The sequence below is a fragment of the Mobula birostris genome, chromosome 8 (assembly GCF_030028105.1).
Source record: "Mobula birostris isolate sMobBir1 chromosome 8, sMobBir1.hap1, whole genome shotgun sequence".
NCBI lineage: Eukaryota > Metazoa > Chordata > Chondrichthyes > Myliobatiformes > Myliobatidae > Mobula > Mobula birostris.
Window position 1 is genome coordinate 77004828 of NC_092377.1, and position 18775 is coordinate 77023602.

Genomic DNA, 18775 nt, shown 5'->3' on the forward strand with positions numbered 1-18775 from the left:
CGGAAGTTAGTGAAGTCGATGTTCATGCCATCAGGTTGGAGGCTACCCAGACGGAATATAAGGTGTTGTTCCTCCAACCTGAGTGTGGCTTCATCTTTACAGTATAGGAGGATGTGGATAGACATGTCAGAATGGGAATGGGATGTGGAATTAAAATGTGTGGCCACTGGGAGATCCTGCTTTCTCTGGCGGACAGAGCGTAGATGTTCAGCAAAGCGGTCTCCCAGTCTGCGTCGGGTCTCGCCAATATATAAAAGGCCACATCGGGAGGACCGGACGCAGTATATCACCCCAGTCGACTCACAGGTGAAGTGTTGCCTCACCTGGAAGGACTGTTTGGGGCCCTGAATGGTGGTAAGGGAGGAAGTGTAAGGGCATGTGTAGCACTTGTTCCGCTTACACGGTTAAGTGCCAGGAGGGAGATCAGTGGGGAGGGATGGGGGGGACGAATGGACAAGGGAGTTGCATAGGGAGCGATCCCTGCGGAATGCAGGGGGGGGGGAGGGAAAGATGTGCTTAGTGGTGGGATCCCGTTGGAGGTGGCAGAAGTTACGGAGAATAATATGTTGGACCCGGAGGCTGGTGGGGTGGTAGGTGAGGACCAGGGGAACCCTATTCCTAGTGGGGTGGCGGGAGGATGGAGTGAGACCAGGGGAACCCTATTCCTAGTGGGGTGGCGGGAGGATGGAGTGAGACCAGGGGAACCCTATTCCTAGTAGGGTGGCAGGAGCCCCCATCCCTCCCCACTGATCTCCCTCCTGGCACTTATCCGTGTAAGCGGAACAAGTGCTACACATGCCCTTACACTTCCTCCCTTACCAGTATTCAGGGCCCCAGACAGTCCTTCCAGGTGAGGCAACACTTCACCTGTGAGTCGACTGGGGTGATATACTGCGTCTGGTGCTCCCGATGTGGCCTTTTATATATTGGCGAGACTCGACGCAGACTGGGAGACCGCTTTGCTGAACATCTACGCTCTGTCCGCCAGAGAAAGCAGGATCTCCCAGTGGCCACACATTTTAATTCCACATCCCATTCCCATTCTGACATGTCTATCCACGGCCTCCTATACTGTAAAGATGAAGCCACACTCAGGTTGGAGGAACAACACCTTATATTCCGTCTGGGTAGCCTCCAACCTGATGGCATGAACATCGACTTCTCTAACTTCCGCTAAGGCCCCACCTCCCCCTTGTACCCCATCTGTTACTTATTTTTATGCACACATTCTTTCTCTCACTCTCTTTTTTCTCCCTCTGTCCCTCTGAATATACCTCTTGCCCATTCTCTGGGTTCCCCCCCCCCCCCCGCCTTGTCTTTCTTCCCGGTCCTCCTGTCCCATGATCCTCTCGTATCCCCTTTTGCCTATCACCTGTCCAGCTCTTGGCTCTATCCCTCCCCCTCCTGTCTTCTCCTATCATTTTGGATCTCCCCCTCCCCCTCCAACTTTCAAATCCCTTACTCACTCTTCCTTCAGTTAGTCCTGACGAAGGGTCTCGGCCTGAAACGTCGACTGCACCTCTTCCTAGAGATGCTGCCTGACCTGCTGCGTTCACCAGCAATTTTGATGTGTGTTGCAGGGAGTAGATAGATTCCTTTTCTTTACCATGGTTCTGATTCTACGTATTAAACTTGATAACCAATAGCATTTCTTTCCCATCCACGGAAAGCAATATTAATAGAGGATTTAGTGTGCCACATTTGCCCCAACATCAGAAACCTGTGTTCAGTCCTGACCTTGGGTCCTGGCAGTGCAGTTTGCATGTTTTCACTGTGATTGCATGAGTTTCCTCCTGGAGCTCAGGTTTATTTCCACATTCCAAAGATGTGCAGTTTGGTAGATTAATTAGCTATTGTAAATTGTCCATAGTGTGTAGCATCTGGAAAGGGTTTTAAAAAAAAATAATGTGATTGATCATTGGTGTGCATTTGATTGGCAAAAGTCTTTACGTGCTGTGCTTCTGTATAACTTTGTGGGTTTTTGCTTAGGCTTAAACAATTTTGGTTGTATTACATTAATGAACCCATCAGATCTGAGTGGACAATTTGATTATTTGAATAGGCATCCTGATTGTTATGGGTGAACTGGGCTGAAGAGTTTGCTTTTCACTGTGGCTATGAACACACCATGCTGTCATTCTTTGTGTTTTATTATTAGGTCTATGAGCACTCTTTGTTGCAATGTATGCTTTGTGAATCAGTTAGTTCCACAAAGGGTGAAAAATGAGGTACTAGTAACATGGCAGCTTGCAACTTTCCACCCCTATCTTTTTAACAGCTCAATTTAGAAACACTGTTAGACATGGGGATAACAAATAATGGAGTGATGATTGAGTCATACCAGTTGCATTGGCATGAAAGTCAAGCCAAAAGACCAGCACATTATGAATGAATTGACTGTGCTAAAATGCTGAAAATGTTATTTGTAATACTCCAATATCAAGTAATGGAATCGTGGTGTTTCAGAATGAGAGACCATTTATTTTATATTGTTCGGGGTAAACCTTTATTGTCAAATCTATGAACGTAATATGCAACAAAACTAGATATTTTACCCTTTTTTGGTTGCCTCTGTGTGATCCTGTAACAGTAATTTAGCACAGCAGTAGTCATTGTTGGAGAACCTGATCTGGTTTGATCATGTCACCTTTACATCACAGTTAAGTTGTAGGGAGAAGAATTTCTCAGTACCAATATTTGTACACTTGGGGTGGTAAGATATGACATGAACTCCTCTTCTGATGCATTCAGTACACAGACACCATTCACTTCCACAAGTCTGCAAACAAACAGGAAACAATGTTTGATGGTTAATTTTATATATTGTCCTGCATATCATCATCGGGACTTGCTGCAGAAGTTAATGTTGATCTCTCCCATCATATTCCATCTTCAGCATTTTGTCACTTCCACCTATCATTTTACAGCTGCTTGTATCATTCCCACTTCCCCGCCTCTCATCCTATTCCCTCTTCATATAATAGCTATCTCCCCTCTTTCTTTCAAATCATGAAGGATTTCAACCCAAGTTATTGATTGTCCATTTACATTCATAAATGCTACCTAGCCTGCTGAGTCTGTTGCTCCAGATTTCCAGCAGCTGCAGTCTCTCTTGTTTCTCCTTAATGCTTAAGAATATTTCTTGGGACATTAAGCTTTAATAGCATTGTTCAACATAATGGGAGTAGCAGTTAGAATAAACAGGAGCGAAAGCTCATTTTTTAAGCCAACTGCTGGATTGGCCATAGGCCAACAATATAATTCCTCCACATTTTAAGTACAACGACCATCAAAGATCTTCAAACAGTCAAGAACCAGTAGCTTGTCTACAATTAATTTACTGCTGAGCCATAGCAGCAATTTCAAACAGATATATCGAGAGAACCTCCTGATGGAGCATTTGAAAAGAGCTGAGAGAGATAGATGTGAGGAGCTGGGTATACTTTACGATGCTACCCCATGGTGTCCTGTGTTTAGTAATTGGTTTATTGCCACATTATTGAAATATAAAGGAAAGCACAGCATCCAGCAGCTCATTCCACACATCAATATATTAAGGTAATACAAAAGGAAATTAAAGCAGAATATAGAACATAAAGTCTGAAGATGCTGGAAATCCAAAAGCAACACACATAAAATGCTAGAGAAACTTAGCAGGTTGGGCAGCATCTATGGAAATGAATAAGCAGTTGACACTTCAGGCCAAGACCCTTCTTCGGGACTGAAAAGGAAGGAGAAGGATGCCAGAATAAAACGAAAGAGGGAGAATATAGTGTTACAGAGAAAGTGCAAAACGGGTAGACAAAGTGCAAGGGCCATGATGAGATAGATAGAGAAATCAAGAGTTTAGTGTACAAGAGGTCCATTCAAAAGTCTCATGGCTTTGGTATAGAAGGTATCTTTGACTCTGATGGTATGTGCTCTTAACCTTTTTTTATATTGTGATTTTATTCTCAGAATGCCAGTGATAAAGACAAGCAAAATGATATTGCTAATTTCATAAGCATGAATTTCTCAATTCAATACACATGATTTAGTTTCATATGTTCCACCTTGTGAGAGAGTGAAGTTTTTGTATCAGTTGCATTGTCAACATTTTTGCAATATATACAGTGTGTACTGGGTCACATGCTTCAATTTTTAAAAATTACATGAACCACGCATGTTACACAACTAAGTAAATACTTTGTGTTTAGGTTTAAATGACATTTGTACACATTTGAATAGAACATGCTCCAAATACTTGGGAACTCAGGCAGCACTGAAATGGAAGTAATGCATCAAATCAATGATCTTTCTACAGCATTGAAGAAATCAGAAACCAGCTGTGTTTACCTGGCAGAAAAGGGAGAATGGTGGGGAGTGAAAAGAGAATGTCTGATTGGGGGGAGATCAAGGTTGTCCATCCAGGTGTCTAAGATTGTCACCTTATGCAGAGAGAAACAGAGTTAATGATTCAGGTTGATAAACTATACTATTACAAATTTCTAGTTTCAGCTCCGATGAATCATCGTTGATCTGAAAAATTAACTCTCTTTCCCTCTTCAAAAATGCTACTAGTCTTTTTGAGTATTTCCAGCACTGTTTTGATATCAGATCACTAGCATCTGCAGTGTTTAAAATATATTTTCAAGTGATATAGTTACCTGTCGTTTGGCTGGAGATCCGAGCTCTCTGCTGTCACGATCTGCAGTCCATGATCTGCATGCCTCTTCACTGTGAACCCATACCCATCAGAGTTTGCTGCTTCCTGCACTGTCACCAGCACTGCAGTGGAATTGGGTGCAATGAGCTGTGACAATGTCACTGATGGTCGGTTGCTATTTCCCTGTAAACATGTGGACACATAAATGATGTTTTCCGGGTACCATCAGTCTAAGTTGCAAAAGGGGTTCCTATCCTTTTTCTATGCTGTAGAACAATACCATTAAGCAAGGGGTCCCTGGGTTGGGAACCCCTAGGTAATGAGGAAATGCATCCATTCACAAGAAACAAAAAGTTATCGTAAGTGAAATGTCATCCAGCCCATAACTTCTAGGTGATTGCCTTAGTGAAATACTGAGGGAGTATATATTGCCAGAGCGGGTATTTTTGGGTAGATAATTACTTTGCCTCACCTGTTCTGCCTTTGTCAGAATTTCCTTATATAAATTCAAAATAGTAAATTTAGGATGAGTGTCATATTTTCTTCCCTGTTTAAATCAAAGTTTTTTAAGATTATTTCTCCATTCTCTTAGTTATCTTTTACTTCTCATAAGATCAGGTTTCAGATGCTTCCAGTTCAGGATAAAAGATTAATATTTCTTTATTTTTCTCTTAAACTCAAAACTAAGAATCTAACCCATGAAATTCTCTGTACTATCCATATGGCTTGACTGCTTTAGTGCTTTTCAGCAAGCAATAATATAAAAACTAAATACTGTGGATGCAGGAAGGCTGAAATAATAACATTAAATGGTAGAAACATTAAGTCAAACAGCAACTGTAGAGAGGAAACTGAGAAAACAGTGGAGGCCATCAGCCTGAAACCTAAACACTGGTTGTCTCTGCGTAGAAGCTGCCTGCCTGAATTGCTGACTTATCTAACTAACCAGGAGTTCAACCAGTGCTCAACGAATGATCTACCAAGGACATGATAAAGTCTGAGATAGCTTCTTTTCACGTAACCTGCAAGGATTGTCCACTCTTGACAACATTCACTAAAGTCAGTGCAACACTCATTGATTATTACTATTCAAAAGGTCAAAGTCTCATATCTACCTTGGTACCCTGGAACTCCAGGAGACTGCTTGATGGTGCCTGTTGCTGCTTTTGGCAAAAAATATGGATTGTTTCCTTCAATATCTGGTAGTCCAGTTTCAAGAGCTCAAGGAGGCTTTTGTCTATGGCATTAAAGCTTAAGCAAAGGCACAAGCAACATCATTAGCTTTCCCAACCATGAGCAAAAGATTTCTAAAACAAGAATCTTTCAGAGCTTCATTTATTCATTTAAAATTCCTCTCTGCCAACTGAAGTGTTAGCTCTCTCTCTCCCTCTATAAGTGGGTTAAAGCTAAGTGCACTGATATTCAGAAAAATCCTACAGCATATTTGCATTTGGATTGAATGATTTCACCAATATTCTTGAATAACTGCTGTAAATATATAAAATTGACTAAATGACTTAACCCAACTAGTTTGTTTTGCCATTAGAATTACCAGGAAAAATGTCTAAACACTCCTTCGTGTTCCAATGTCCTTGAAGCTCTTTATATCTTCCAGAAGAGAAGCAAAAGGCGATAGAATGAAGTTGTGCAATTTTAGGAAATCATACCAGTTCCTACTAAAGTAATCCCATCAGACCCATTACCCATGCTCCCTCTGTGACCAGGTGGTCTTCCTCCAGTTGCTCCAGTTTCTGCTCACATCCCGGAGACTGGCCATTATGAATTGCCCATTTCGTATTTTGTGTAGGTGAAAGGTAGAATCTGTGGGTAATTGCTGGAAATGTGGGAACAATTAAATGGAATTCACATTAGTATAAAACGGACGGTTGATGATCAGTGCAAACTAGGTGGGTCAAGGGGTCTGCGTCCCATGATGTAAGACTGTATTGTAGAAAATAATTCCAAATTTTATGAGAAATCACACGCTGGGTTCAATTGTTGCTAAGGCTGAGGATATCCTTAGTCTCCTTTAACTACTAACTGTTTATTCTCCATCTTTCATGATTAGACGAGGCAATTCTTTTGAGATTTGATCTGATCCACGGTTTGTAGAATTGTTTAGCTTTGATTATTGCATTCATTTTATATTGTGCACAGGCATAGTCCTTGGGTACAGCTTTATCAAGCTGACATATCACCTTCTGGCATGCCAATGTGCACTGCTCATTGCAGCAGGTTAATGCTGGGACTTCACTGCAATAGTAAAGTGAGGAATAAGCAGAGCTGTAAAGTTACAGACTATGCTGCTGCCAATAGTCCACAAGATTCCCTGGATGGAAAGTCTGAGTTGCCAAATCTGTTCTGTGTCTATGACTTCTATTGGAATTGTAGTGCCACACCGCACAATCAATACTGGCTGGGTGGCCTCAGTGTGAAGATGGAACTTTGACAGTGAGGTGATCATACCCACCAATGCCAGGATGGACAGCTGTATTTGCAACAGGTAGATTGGAGAGGACAAATTCAAATAGGTTTATCCCTCATTTTAGTCCACTCACTACTTCATAAAATATGAGGGTTAAACCTATCCATAGACCTGGTCAGGTAACTATGTCCTTCATGTCAGCTTGGTCAGTGGTGGCTATACCAAGCCACTCATGCCAAATGAGTACATTCTGTGCCTGAGCTCTTCTTGGTGATTCTTACAGGTACCGTTTAAGATGAAAGAGCATTGACCAATGAGTTACAGGAGGATGGTATGTGGCAAAAAGAAAAATGTTTATTTTCTCCATGTAATATCATGAAATCAATGTTAAGGACTCCCAGGATTATGGCCCTTATCTTTTTACCACTATACTACTTCCTCTTGATGGGTCTGTCCCGCTGCTGGGAAAGGCCATATCTGGGGATTGTGATGGAGGAGTCTGACATGTCCATAAGATAAGACTCTGTCAAGATAATCATATCAGAGTGTTGTTTGCCATGGTAAGCGTTGAACCAATAGAAGTGGATTGTTTGATTTCTGGTCCAGTAACTTAGTCAATGTTGCCTCAACTAATTTGCTACAAAACATCATTTTGGTGCAGACACAAAATAATCTGTAGATGCTGGAAATCTGAAATAAAAATAGAAAATACAGGGGATATTCAGCAGATAGGACAGTGTCTAGGGGAGAGAAACAGAGTTAATATTTCAGATTGATGATCCTTGATCAGAAATAGGCATAGTTAGGAAACACTGACTCCAATTCTCGACAAATGCAGCCTGATCAATACTCTCAGCATTTTCTGGTTTTATTTCTGTGTAATGCATTATTGACATGACAGAAAGAAGCTAATGGCATGATATAGCATAAACAAAATGTCTTTATGCTTGTCACCGTGCAGCAATAATAATTTGCAATTCCAGCCTTCACTTCTGAGTCCATTTGATTTGACTGCTATGATTGCCTTTACACTGCACAGAATTGTGACTAAATTGCATTACAGCAGACTTGTAGTCCCTGTCTGAAGCTCATTCCTTGTTTCTCTCATTTAAGCAGTGAGATTGCCTAATAAGAGACCAGTTTTTCACTAAAAGTAAGCCCCATTTATATGAATTTGTCAAGCTTGCTTAATTCCGTCTGGTAATGTGAGCTAGCTGCCTTATGGCATTAATTTACAAAGAGTCCTCATTTGTATGGATCACATCATTTATTGTATGTTTCAATTAAATTAATTAAACGTACTCAATCCTGAAATCGTGTTTTCTCAGCATGTCCATGGGTAATGTATTCAATAATCATTCTGCATACTTAATGACTAATCCCTTCACTCCCTGCATGATAATACAATTCACAAATTAACTGATTAACATTGATAATAATGTTACATTTACTATTACTTCCCTCCTTTTAGTTTTAATATTCCCCGAGAAAAATAGCAATATTTTCTAAACAATAACCTTTTATTTATGATAAGATATCACAAGCCAAATGCCACATTATAAAAATAGCTGCACAGCTTGTACACCAGATGGCTCTGCATCATGAATCTAATGCTAACTTGACTAAATTATTTAACAGAATAGTTCTTAGTGTAGATATTTGCTATTGATGTGACAGGACAGCTTCATGTATTAAATCCAGCCTGCCATTAATTTGAATTTAATTTAATCGTGTAATTTCAAATTCAGTTCATGGAACGGAATGCAAATTTCCTGGCAGTAGCTACATAGGAATGAGTGCAGATGCTGAAAGAAAAACCAGAAAATGATGCTGGTACTCTATTGGTCAGGCAGCATTTGTGGAGGGAAAAACAGAGTTAACAGTTCAATTCAGTGACCATGTACAGCTTTTTCTGTTTTTGGTGCAAAAAATCTTACTTTCCACTCCATTTCAATTCTGCACTGAGCTAATGCTGCACTTTTTAAGATATTTTTATGGATAAGATTTCCCCCATGTGATACTCATGTGTGATGTCACATCATGGTCGTTAGATAAGGAGGATTTACCGTGACAGAATTTATCCCTCAATGTAAAAAAAGACCCAATCTTTTCAGTGAAGTGTTAGAAGGATGAAATAAGATGAAATAGTACTTTGTGTAAGTGCAGCAGGTTCAGGATTTTAACTTCTGCATGTGTGAACATGGAAGTCCCAGCAGGAAGTCTTCCACCCTAGGTGCTTACCTTCAAGCCAACCCAATCACTAGTCCCTAAATAGGGTATGGCTGCTGGCTCTTTTGCCCATATTTTCCCCAAATCCAGAGAGCAAACCTAAAATCACAAGCAGCAGATGTACCACTATAGGGTATTGCAATATCTTTCCAGAAGAACATTAAGGACATCAGCATCCAGTACCACTGAAATATTCAACTTTTGAATGAGATGCTCAGCAGCACCATGCAGCTTCTCCCAGCTGGTGCATCCTTCGAGGCGCACTTAAATTTATAGCTATAAATGTCTTAAAACCCTTGCGGAAAGAAAAACTAAATCTGCATATTAGCCTTCTCAGAAACTCAAGTATGGTAACTGAAAATAAGCGATTGGCTGGTGAATTTTGTAGAATCTTGGAAGGGGTAAAAATGTCGCAAAAGGTATTAGAATTTCCTGATATGAAAATAAAGTGTCTGCTGTTGAACCTGCACTAAAATAAAACAAGAGTGAGATCCTTGATGCCAACTGTATTTTGTATTAATCATCACATCTGGCTAAATTTACTGTCTGCATAAATATTACAAAGAACATTTGCAACACGAGGGAGATTTTAAAGACTATTATCAAACTTCAGAATTTTCATTAAAAGACACATTATTTAAAAAATTTACATGTGCTTTGTAAACTGAAAAGGAAGTTAATATTTTATATGGATCAATTTGCTAATGAGAGCTACCTTAAAACATTAGTTTATCTTTTATTTAAATGAACTGTGTGGGCTATTCCACATTTCTAGGCTTCTTGTTTCTATCTGCAACTTTCAGCACTTAATAGCACATGAATGATATGAACCCTCCTGAGTAAATCATTAAATAACACGTCTCAGAATGATATGTCACGCTGGGTAACATAGAAAATTCAGTAATTTCATACCGATCATACCTATCATTTTCGAGGACCTGTTGTGCCAGTTTTAAGTGCTGGATAAGCTGCTCTTTCTTCAATAGCTCTGGCTCACTGTTATACAGTTCTTCTTGTGGTCTTATAGGGAATACGTTCCCTGTGAACAGGTCAACTGTCTCTTGATGTAGAGAGAAAAAGCATTTCTGAAGCTCAATAGTCTGAAGGGAAAGAAATTTTTGTCAATTCACACTGAAATTACTTCTCCCTTAAATGAATGGTTGGGACATTTGAACTCATACAAAGTAATTGGCACACTCTAATTATGATAAATTTAGATTTTAAAAAAACTTCAATTAACCCACTTGATATCTGAATGATCCCACTTAAATATAAAAGGATGGAATTGTTGAAGATATTAATAGCTGTATAACTACTTTTTCTAGGAAATGGCACTGGGTGGTTTACCCCCTATTTTTCTGCACTATTTTAACTGAGCTCTTGCCTCTGAATCAGAATGCTGTAACTTGAAATTAAACTTCAAAGACCTAAGCACACTCCTCTGCAGGACTGATGGAATGTTGCTCCTTCAATGGCGCCATCTTGTGGAAGAGATGTTGAAAGTAATGAGTACCTTAAACATGAGAAATCTTCCAAGGTGTCTTGGGCAATATATATTTCTCAATCAATATACTCAGTTCATTATCCTTTTGCTGTTTATGAGAGTTTGCTGTATAAATTTGGCTCGGGTAATTCCTATGTTACACTGATAACTGAATTTTAAGGTTGCTTCATTGATGAAAGTATTTTGGGACACCTTGAATGGTGAAATGAAGATGCAAGCTTTTCTTCTGGTTTTGTAAATTTTTGCAAGCGAAGCAGGCTGAGAGGTGACATGATAAACATATATAAACTTGCAAGAGTCATAAACAGGGTAGGTGGCTAGAGTCTGTTTCCGTGGATGAGGGTGTCTAAAACTAGAGGACATAGGTTTAAGGTGAGAGGAGGGAAAGTTTAGAAAAAGTCTGATTAGGTAAATTTTTCACATAAAGAGTGTGTTGTATCGGAATGAATTGCCAGAGGAGGTGTGGAAGAGGGAACAGTAACAATGTTTAAGAGGCATCTTGACAGGTACCTGAATGAGAAGGGTATAGAGGGATATGGAAATTATGCAAACAAGCAGGATTAATATTTAGACATGAAGCCCAGCATAGGCGCAGAGGGCCAAAGGGCCAGTTTCTATGCTGTACAACACTATGACTTAATTACAGAGATGTTCAATGCACTGCATAAGAAAAGGTTATCTGGTGTAGATAATTAGAATCCATTTGATTCATGTTCTGTTTCTTCTTCGCTGGAAGTTTGGAAATTCGGGCCCAATTCAAGCTACATTTTACTGTTGAGTAGTTTGAGCAGCCAGCTTTATTACAAGAACCAGTACCTGACAGCGAGCAGAACTGAGGTTGACACACTGCTTTAATTCACTTGCCTCATCTTGTTCCATTCTCATTTCCTTCTGACAGCTTTGGTTTCCAATATGCAGATAGCCATGGGGTAAAGTTGGAGCAATGCCCGGCTCTAATGCTGGGTTAGGTTGGCAAGATTCATTTTTCATGTATGACTCTACCTGTTCGATCAGTAAAAAAAATGCAAAGGCTGTTAAATGATAAAAGCATTCATATAGTCGCCTTTCATATATCCAGGCCAAGTAATGGTTGTTCATTATTGACTCCAGTAGGTGCATATTTAAATTTTAGTGAAAAAGGGGTTGGGTTATCACTGGCAATGCCAATACTTTTTGCTTCTCCCTAACTAGTGCTGAGTTTAAGGACAAAGATTTACTCTCTGATTTAGGTATATTTGTATGAGCATGCTGTCTTACTGGAACAACTTTTACCCTATGTGTTAATTAGATGTTACTGTAATGCATATTCATTGTCCTGGGCCGGTGGTCTCACGCTTTGCAAAGCTCACTTTCAAAACACAGCGGATGCAACTGGTAAGATAACAAACAGATGTAAGTAAACTTTCAACTAATATGCTTTGTTTAATTTCTGCTCATAAAAGGGAGTCAGTCTTCTGTTCTTAAAATGTAAATAGCAAACATTAATCAGTTTGAAGTTAAAACAAAATAGTTTCTAAAGAGCAGGTTTGCAGACACTCTGTGGAAAATAAGATGTAGCTCGCTGAACTTGGTTTATTACGCTCAAGAATGCAGTATAATACAATAGCTTATTTCATTTGGTTTATTTCAAAGAGGCAAGCCGACTCTAAGGGTACGTCCACACTACGCCGGATAATTTTGAAAACAAAGCTTTTTCTCTTCGTTTTGCCCTCCCGTCCACACTGAGCCGGCGTTTTCAGCCCCCGAAAACGGAGATTTTCGAAAACACTCTCCAGAGTGAATAAATCTGAAAACGCTTAATATCCGGCGTAGTGTGTACGGGATAACCGGAGAGATTTGAAAACGTTGTCATGACAACACAACAACAATGCTTTTTTCTGTTTCTGCTTGGTACTGCGCAAGCGCTGCCGTACTGCTGTTATAACGCGCAGTCGGAGTGAAGGGCGTGAGAGTTAAATTGTAATGTGAGCTTTTTTGACTATTTAAAAACGCTGTCATGACGTGCCGGAACAGATGTTCGTTGTTTTAACAATGAAGTGAAGAAGTGAATATGTATACTCACTTTGCCCTGTTTTCTGTCCTTGCTTGTATGAAGGTGGTTTACCTATTTATGCAAGTACTTCTCTGACAATAGATGTGTAACAGCTTAATGTAACATTGTATGAGATACAAGATAACACTGATGCAGACGTTTTATACATTTAACAAGGTGCTTTATTAATACAACAGAGTTAGTCAGTTTTTCAATGTTCGTCGTCAGCTGGATTATACTGTCCGTGAACGCCCTGTCGGTTGCCTCCATACGCTCCAGTATTTGTTTTTTTTAAGTTTTAAGTCCTCCTGCGCGACAGCCAAGAGCAATTCCTTTAAAGTTTTTCTACTCGGTAACTGGACAAACGCGCACTAAGTATATTGCTTCCTCTTTGCTTGTTTTCTGTGTGTCCTGCGCATGCCCAGTAGGAGGAGATTCGCTCAAATATCCGCCTAATGTGGACGGCGATATTTTGAAAAATGCTGAGTGTGGATGCCTGTCGTTTTTACTCGAAACCGGCGTTTTCAAAATTATCCGGTGCAGTGTGGACATAGCCCAAGTTGCTTAGTTCAAGGAAGCTTGTAGATCAAATGGATAATAACATTAAACATATCAAATAACTGATCTATTGATTTTGTGAGTTTTATGTACTCAAGGTAGTTAGCCTCAGTATTATTGAGAACTATGTCCAAGATACTTTTAGGCTGTTTTTGTGAAAGGGAATCTGAGGAAATATCATATGCATGTGATGTCACCCAATGGCAATGAAACTGAACAAATGTAGAGAGCAATTTTGGCTCTCTAAAATGGGGTAAAGAAAAATGGGGTGAACTAGAATCCATTCCTCTAGCTTTGATTTTTGAGATGGACGACTCATTTGTCTGCATCATTTGTACGTTTTTTTTACTTAAGGGAAATCCTTTGTCCTTTGTGTTTCTGAAAATACTTCATTTTAGAAATGGTTTGTAATTTGGAAATGTTTAAGATAGAAACCCCCATGAGTTTTAATTGTTTTATGATTTAAGTTTTAAGTTTTAAATGTTGTTTAGATTTAACTGTAAACTGAAATTAAATGAATGGTGTTTTAAATACTTCATTAGCTGGAAGTATCTTCTCCTTGGTAGTGGGAGGGGACCCACTGCTCAAATGGTGGATAATGGCAATTAAACTCACCATGGAGAATATACAGGGATGAGAACTAGTTTTTGAAGATTGGATAGTTACAGTATAAGCTCCCTTTGGTGAAAATTCTCATGGCTATTTCTATCCGATTGGATTTAAGATCCTCCTATGAGTTCAGAAGTTTGCGGTCAGCAAACCCAATACCATCACAGTACCAAATCAATAGTTAAACTTTTACTCCTTCCAAAAATAGCAACTCAGTTGCAGGCAGCTGGTTTAATTTGTAGTTAAGATTGATGAGAAAATAATTTAAGTGACAACATGAAACATTTATTGTTCAGTTTCTTTAATTTGATTTTAAGCATGTTAGAATCACATAATGGGATGATGAACAATATTCTGAATTCACGGTGTTAAAGGTTGAGCAGTCAAAATACAGAAGAGGGTGCTTTTATATTCCCATGACCTTTAGCATCAGAGGGAAATGCAAAGAATAGTTATTAAACATTCTGCAAAGTGAGACCATTGCTGGAGTAAATCCTTTCCTTTCCCCCATCTTCCGGGTCACAATCTAAATCCTAGATTAATTTAAAAATTCAATTCCGATACATTTTTTTCCTTAAAGAGGCATTACTTTCATAGACTATCTCCATGTCTTGTTCTTTCTTTGGGAGTTAGAAGAACTTCAAAATTTAATTACTTTGATTTATTTCTTGCACTGATCACTTGCAAACAAGAAAAATGTTTGCCAACCAGTTCTTATGAAAAGACTGACCCTTTGACATCACACATTTTCCTATATTAAAAGCATAAAATTTAAAGTCCCAATGGGCCACTTCGATTACCTCCCCTCTACAAATCATCTTTGTGGGATGGGTTCCTACTTGTTCCTTTTCTAGTTACTATACACTGTTAGGGTTAGAAGTTTACCTTTGATTGCTTACATTATCAGGCACCATAGTATATACAGCCACTTTACCTCCACCCACCCTCAATACACAACATATCTTAATCAGAAACAAACATCAAGAAAGGCACTCAATAGAATAAATGCTTTGGTGCTTGTTTGTTGTTTGGGATCATAAATAAACGTCTATGCCAGTGGCTTAAAAGATTGTTTTTCCTGTGTCCCTTGCTTATTTTTAGTTCATCTCAAATTCCCATCTTTGGCTTCATATCAAATGTCTACCTCTGTCACTATCACTTCCAATTAACGTCAGGCTATTGTGACTAACTGCAACAGGGTATCTGATTTTGATACATCAGAAATGCATAACAACCTTCATCCAAGTGTTATCTAATCCCCAGCTATCCTCCTTCAACTATCTTGATGGCTCTGGGTACATTCAACCTCAACTCCACTAACTATTCCAGCTACCTCTGAAGTCAAGTCTTCAGTTATGGGGCTTGCTATGTGGTCAAACCCAAAAGGCCCTTTCTGTCACCCAAAGCATCACCAGGGTTGCTTCAATCCTGCAACTATGTCACCCCCTCCAGCACCAAAACTGCATTGTACCAATTGAAAGACTCGGTTTCTCGGCTTATACTACCTCAGGAGGCTGGGGGTGGGGGGGTGGGGGGGGGGGGGCGGGGTCCACCTTTCTATTTCTCAATGATCAATAAATTTTATTTTAGATTGTTTAGGGAATCAAGGGATATGGGATTAGTTTAGGAAATTGTCACTGCAGTAAAAAGATTAGCAATGATCTTAATGAATGATGGAACAGGCAGGAACCGTCCACTCCCGGTTCTGTTTCTTATGTTCTTAAAGATTCTGTTCAGTGATTAAAAGACTCAACAATCCTTTTAACCTTGTTAGATCTTCCAAGAACCAGGCAGAGCTCCTGCTTCTGCATAAATGTCAAGGCTTGTGATATAGATGCAGACATGATCTGAAGGTCCATCATCACTGGGAAGTACTTGGTTTAATTTGATAGCCTTGGACTAACAATGCTAACAACTCTGGTCTGTTTATGACAGTAATTGGTTTATTGCATCACTGTTCTGACGGCTGTGTGCCATTCAGTCAATCCAACTGACAGGGAGCAGAGCCACAAAATGTTAACACATGAACTGCTTTTCTAGGAACCTCAGATGCATTTGGTACCTCCTCCACCCTCCTACCTTTTGCCAAGAGAAAGAGGGGTTTGTGCTCCCTATCTCAAACAGTGACTAAGTCTGCCTGCTATCCTTGCCCAAAATGTTTCTTCTCTATAAAGGGAAAGATGCCTTTTTAAATAATGTTCATATGACAACATCTTGAGTTTTTGCAATATGACTACATAATTAAGGCTAATGCAATAATTTGACATCATGGTGCAGATAGTGTAAAGTACAAACTGGGATAATGAATATGTCTTTTAAAATTGTATAGATCTCATTTTCATACTTATACAGAACTGAGGGAACTAAATGGAGGTAGTTGCATCTCCTCCCAACCTCGTTGTCCTGCTTGTGGTATTAATGGAGAAAAATGGTTTCTAAAATTGATTGATAACTCTACAAACCACCCACCAGCTGTCTTATGTCTCCAGTACTCAACAGAGGTCCCATGGGAGTAAGAGTGTGGGGAACTGAGTAATATCTATGATCTAAACTTAGTGATAGAGTCTTCCTATTGGAAATGAGTCCTTTGACCCACTACAAATGTACCAACTTTTTGCCCATCTACACTAATCACTTGCCTACAATAGGTCTGTAATCCTATTCCTTGCCAATTCAAGTCTTTGTTGAAATGTTTCCTAAATGTGATTTGTCTGACTTCACCACCTCCTCTGCCAGTGAGCTCCAGATAACAGCAACTCTGTGTAAAAAAAATCCCTTTAGATTCTCTTTAACAATCCTTCCTCTCACCTTAAACCTACACCCTCTTGGTTTTATCTCCCTACTTGAAATCTTGGAGAATTTCCTTCTAAAGGATAAACCTTCTGAAAACTCCTGAATCAAACTATATGTGTGAGTGTGTATTTGGCAGGAAACTCATCATTCATCCACTGGTTAAATTAATTTTATAAAATCCAAATCTAAACATTTAATGCAACAGAAAAAAGAGAGAATGAATATGTGTTCATGGTTACAGAAGTTAAAGTATAGCAGTTAGAAAGGAAAATTGTGAAAATATATACAAAATAAACTTCCTGGGGGGAGCCATCCATTTGTTATCTTTGCTGTATAAAATAACAGTACCTTGAAACCTTTAGATGTAGGTCTCTCATTTTACATTACTTTCTGCAATGAATCCCACTGCATGTTCCTTTCTTTATTGATCTTTTTATTGATATACAAGCAAGAGGAGAATTATCTCAAATATATATATATATATCAATAATAATACAAACAGAAAGTGAAATAGATATTATCAAAATCAAACATAGTATTAAGCTAATATGTGGTATATAATAAAAAAGACAGCTAATTCTCCTCTTATCAATTCAAATAGAGAGAAAAAATTAAATTTTTAAAATGAGAAGAAAAAAACTGCTCTAGACTGTATGAGAAAAGGGAAAAAAAAGGACTGGGCAGTCCATTCTGAGGATACGACCAAAAAAAGAGGAAAGACTTTCTGATCAAATCTAAAACTTTGAAAAAAGAATTGGAAGAGTAATAAATCAAATCAAATGAAAATATTGAATAAAAGTTCACCAGATTTGCTCAAATTTAAAGGATCAAAAATAAAAACAGAAATGGTGGAAATACTCAGAAGGTCAAGACTGCCTATGGGAATATGTTCTTACAAAGGTTCTTAAACCTAAAATGTTGATTCTGTTTCTCTTCCCATCAATGACATCTGGCCTGTGAGTATTTCCGGCATTTTCTGTTTTTATCGCCTAACAAAGCTGTGGAATATACACTGCCCAAGAAGGAGACACAGCTAAAACCTGAGAGATTGAGTGAAGTTTGACAGTATCAAACCTTGGACACCGCAGAAGTATCAAAGGAATTAGATAATGAAGGGAGATCATGCAAACATAGTTTCTATTCACAAGATTAAAAGGAAGAGAATTGTTTTAGTTTTTATTCAGAAATTTGTAGAAATGACAGAGCAAAAGCATGGGAGCACCACCACCTGAACGTTTCCCTCCAAGCCACACACCATCCTGACTTGGAAATATATTGTCAGTTCTTTATTGTTGCTGGGCCAAAAAACCTCAAACTCTCTTCCTAACAGTATTACGATTATACCCACACCTCAGGGATTACAACAGTTCAAAAGCAGGCAATACACCAAAACCTTCCCGGGGACATTTACGAATGGACTACTAAACGCTTGCTCAGTCTGTGAAGCCCACATCATCATTAAAATATCATGAGTGCAGTACCAAGAATATTGACACAGTTGCACATTGTATGGAATCAGTTTAAACTTTGAAATATATTTACATTTTAATTGTATGGAATCTTCTTAAGAACTAAATTATCATTGAATGCATACTTAACATGTTTGTGAGTTAAAACTTAAAATAAATCAAGTACTCAAAAAGAAATAATGTGAATGTGTTTAATATTCACATAGAGGCACTTGCTTACATATGTCACCAGCTGAACCAAAGCACAACAATCCCACTAAACGGGAGGTCAATTGTATGGAAATGTTTACTCATTCAGTAACTTAGTCCAAGATCAACAATGTTGTTTGCTTTGAAAACAAACAAGGCATTTTGTATTAGCTACTTCTTTTACTCTTTGATCCTATGAAGTGAGTGGTTTCTTAGTATTTATTTTCCCCCTTTGCTACTCGCTTACAGTGAAGCAGTCCACTCTATACCTCATGTCCGTGGACAACCTTCTCCAGAAGCCAACACATCACTCTGGTGATTT

At 38.9% G+C, this 18775-nt stretch overlaps 1 long non-coding RNA gene across 1 annotated transcript; it reads right to left on the reverse strand.

Annotated features, from left to right (window-relative positions):
* Positions 1 to 4745: 4745 nt before the first annotated feature.
* On the reverse strand, positions 4746 to 10395 carry LOC140202218 (uncharacterized). Its single transcript, XR_011887038.1, has 3 exons — positions 10221 to 10395; positions 5761 to 5896; positions 4746 to 4828 (listed from the first exon to the last, which is right to left on the reverse strand). It is a non-coding gene; the product is annotated as an uncharacterized lncRNA (long non-coding RNA).
* Between the last annotated feature and the right edge of the window lie 8380 nt (positions 10396 to 18775).